Source organism: Tiliqua scincoides, chromosome 13, assembly GCF_035046505.1.
Source record: "Tiliqua scincoides isolate rTilSci1 chromosome 13, rTilSci1.hap2, whole genome shotgun sequence".
In the NCBI taxonomy this organism is placed as follows: Eukaryota; Metazoa; Chordata; class Lepidosauria; order Squamata; family Scincidae; genus Tiliqua; species Tiliqua scincoides.
The window spans coordinates 7,574,358-7,578,740 of NC_089833.1; positions in this window are offsets into that span (position 1 = coordinate 7,574,358).

Genomic DNA, 4,383 nt, shown 5'->3' on the forward strand with positions numbered 1-4,383 from the left:
GAAGATAACATCCGCAGGTCGCCAGTTCGAGGCCAACGGCACCGTGCGACCTTGAAGCAGCTGCCGAGCCAAGTTATTCCACCTGCTCTTTGGTGTGAGCAAAGAAGTGTCTTGGCTGCCCTCCATGTGAGAAGAGATGAAGGAGGAAACTGGAGGCCAGAATGTGACACCAGATCAGAAAGATCCATCTGAAATGTTGTGGTTCTTGAAAGATAGAACCTTTCTTCAATTGTAAAAATCCCTACGGGGATTTAGAACAGCCTGCCTATGTAAACCGCCTTGAATAAAGTCTGAGGAGAAATCTGACGACCAAGAAAGGCGGTATAGAAATACCTGTATTATTATTATTATTTTGACATTACAGTGGACCCTCGAATCGGTGGGGATTGATTCCGGATCCCCCACAGGTACCAAAAGCCGCAGAGTCCCAAAGTGGAGTCAGGTTCATGGCATCACAATGACTTACTGTGAGGTCGCACTGGGCGCTCCGGAGTTTGCACCGGACCTGCGGCCCACTCCATGGGCCTCCCTACACCACAGAACGCTTCCAGGAAGCAAAGAGAAGCAACTTCTGATTCATGTCTGTGACTTACGGTTTCTTCCGGGGGAGTTCTGAGGCACTGGCAGCCCCATAGAGTGGGTGGGGGTGTCTTCCCCGCACTTTAGAACACCTCCCAGACACGACTGGAAGTCACAGGCGTGGACTGAAAGTCGCTCCTTGAGGGGTTCTGACGCTCAGGGAGGCCATGTGCGGTGGTTCAGATTTGCCGAAGTGTAGACCATGGATGCTGTGGGCCCAATGTAGCTTACAAGAGTAGAGGTTGAGCAGGTCGGTAGCAGCACAAAGGCTGTGCCAAATCTTATAGCAATATCAGTTGATGTCCCCTGAAATCCACCCCAAAATGCTCTCAGTGATTTCATTAAGGTTGGGCAAGCTTCTTCAGTCAGGTCTTGTGCACCAGGAATGCTCCCCTGTTATGGTAACCGTAACGCTGGTCAAGCCTTGGACAACGGATTTCTGATAACTCATGTTATCAGAGCTGCAGCCCTGATGAATCGCCTCCGATTAGTTCAATTGTCCGTAATCAGCGGAGGATGATGGCAATTGCTGCATATCTTGGAATCCCTCCCTCCACGTGTGCTCCTAAGAAGCTGGATCCCCTCCAAGAAGCGGCAGCACCTGACCAACTCACCAACCGGTTTCTCCATCACAAGCCGTTGATGTCAAGATAGCTTACAGGCAGTGGCTGGAACCCCCTTGGACTGACCAACTCAGTCCAAGTGTGGGGCATTTACTAGATGCTTAGGTCACTCCTCACTTGAGAAAAGCCAGAGCAGCTTGCATGGGGCACACAGGGTGGAATAGGCCCAAGATTTCGCCTGCAGGCAGGGCAGACCCCAGACCCCCTAAAGCCAGATGCTGCCCCCTTACCTGATGACGTGCCGGCCTCTGTGACTTCTACTGCTCTCCAAAGGTTTATATCAGCACTCCCCGCCACATGTCCTCTTCCTCTCTGTCCCCTTCTCCTTTTCCAATCTAGGAACTTCACGAGGACCAATGGAGGCAAATCGGTGCACAGAGTTGAACGCCCTCCATCTGAACCATACGCTTGCGTCACTTTTGTGAGTACCACCAGAGACAGCGGCCGTGCAGACAAACAGGCTGGTTGCCCCACAGCTCTGCACCCTCCTTCAACCACACTAGACCTCTGTTGATGGGGCAGGCAGTTGTACTATCTTACCCACTTGGGGACCAGTGCCCCAGCCATCTCTGCTCCCACTGGGGTCAGCCAAGCTGGGTAGCAAGACCAGACAAGGAAGTGGTCCAGGTTGGTTGCTGGCCAAGGGCCCATCTCTATCACGACCCACCTGGCCAGGCTGACTGCTGAATGAATCCTCAGTATGGGTGACAGTGGTACCGCCCAACATGTTATTGGGGGACACTGTGGGGGACGTGTTACTGGGGGGCACCAGGTCAGGACCTTGCCTGGTTACCAGCGCTGAATGGAGAGAGCTGAGTTTAATAAAGCTGAGGTTCCTTTATTGTTTGCAAGAACCAGCCAATTTCAGGCTGCAGGCCTCCGGAGTGGTAAGGAGAGGAGAGCAGAACTGTCATGGACGCCATGCTTGACTGGTCTCCCACATAGCGATTGGGTGACGACATCAGCCAACTTGGTCAAGGTCACCATGCAAGGCAGTAAGCAAACCAGGAACAGAAAAGTGCCCCTGGGCCTGGCCTCCTTGCTCTAACCAGTAGGAACAAAAATAAGATTAGGGGGAACATCAACAACATAGCTGGAGGGCAAACAAAACCAGGGATAAAGGAACCCTTCCTCCTGTGAGCTGGGGGGGGGGGACAGAGGGAGACTGCCAGGCAGGTGGATTTCAAGTTCAAAAGGTAAAAGCGTTTACCTTTGTGTTTAAATAATTGGATGGGAGTTGAACTGCTAGCAAGTCTTATCCTGGCTCGCATCGAGCCTGGAGGGTGCCCAACTCACTGCGGTGCCAGCCGTATTACATGGTTATTTGGTCAACCTAAAGGCATCTGATAGCCAGCCATTACCCCTCCTTTACGGCCAGCCTGGCAGATAGGCATCTGGGCTGGTCTCAGGTGAACAGAGACGGAAGCCTGCCCAGGTGCCCTTGTGTCTTGGGGGCAAACAAGCGCATGGAATGTGCACAGAGAGCAGGCTGGCTGGGAGATCGTGGCATTCCAGGCACAGCAATGGGGCCTGAGCCACAGAGGCAATGTGGGGGCACTGTGCGAGGGGCAGGGCCTCTGGAAGGGCACCGTGTACAGAAGGTCACTGGTTTGATCCTTGGCATCGTCCATTGAGAGGCCAGTGTAAGCTAAATCACAAATGGGGGGGAGGGCAAGAAAACATTTGATGTAGCAGCAGCACAAACTGTTGAGAACAAAATTTTATTGCAGTGCAATCCTATGAGTGTCTCTTTAGAAGTAAACCCCATTGAGTTCAATGGGGGTACACGCAGGCAACTGTGTATAGGATTGCAGGCTTAGAGCACAATCCTATACTTACCCCGCAATGCCAGTGCATGTCTTCTGTTGGCACTGACTGCTGTAAAGCAATCATTGCCAGTCATAAAAGGTGCTCTGACCACACAATATGCTGCCCAGTGCGCCGGTGGGAAGGCCACCAGAATCGTTGCATCTCCTGCTGCTTGAAGTCAATGGGAAAAGCAGGATGGGCGGGGGGGAGGAGTGGATCAGGTCTGGGAAGGGGGTGGGTTCAGTGATGGCTGCCAAATCCTAACCCCCTTTCCAGATCCAATTCCGTGGCATGGGTGCACTGGACCAGCGCCAGCTGTTGAACTAGTGCGAGGTCCAAGAATACCCCTGCGAAGGCTTACACTTGAGTAAGGAACCATTTTTTTTCCTTACCCAGAGGAGACCTTCACAACTACCCTGACACCTTAGGATAGCGGGGATAGGATGGGCTGTTAAGCTTGCTAAGGTAAATGACAACACATAGCATTTGAAAGGAAATCCTTGTCTTGATTCATGGTTGGCAACCTTCAGTCTCAAAAGACTATGGTATAAGCCTACAGCACCTGGTATTCCCAAGTAGTCTCCCATCCAAGTACTAACCAGGCCTGACCCTGCTTAGCTTCCGAGATCAGATGAGATCGGGCATGGAAAGACTATGGTATAAGCCTACAGCACCCGGTATTCCCAGGCGGTCTCCCATCCAAGTACTAACCAGGCCTGACCCTGCTTGGCTTCCAAGATCAGACGAGATCAGGCATGGAAAGACTATGGTATAAGCCTACAGCACCTGGTATTCCCAGGCGGTCTCCCATCCAAGTACTAACCAGGCCTGACCCTGCTTAGCTTCCGAGATCAGATGAGATTGGGCATGGAAAGACTATGGTATAAGCCTACAGCACCTGGTATTCCCAGGCGGTCTCCCATCCAAGTACTAACCAGGCCTGACTCTGCTTAGCTTCCAAGATCAGACAAGATAGGGCATGTGCAGGGTAACAGTTGCTGTCATGATTCAGGCTTGCAGAAAATTCAGTCGAACCACTTGATGAATCCTAATTATTTGGAGCCTCTTTTGCAAATTCCTTTCTTGGAGGAGAGCCGTTGATTGGCCCCCATTAGAATGATCATACTAGACAGCAATGGGTTAGCCATAGATTAGTGCAGGGCCTCTGAGAGGAATTTTAGCAGGGGGTACAAAGTTTCTTTGGGCCCCTTTGCAAAAGGGGAGGGGTGAAAGAGCAGGGGAGGGTGGTGACGGGTGAGCAGAATAGGGGCAGGGAGGGGTAAAACTGGGGGGGGAGTAGAGACAGGTGGAAAAGTCTTCAGAGCCCAGGTCTACCAACTCATGTGGCATCAGTAGTGTCCCCAGCATCCCC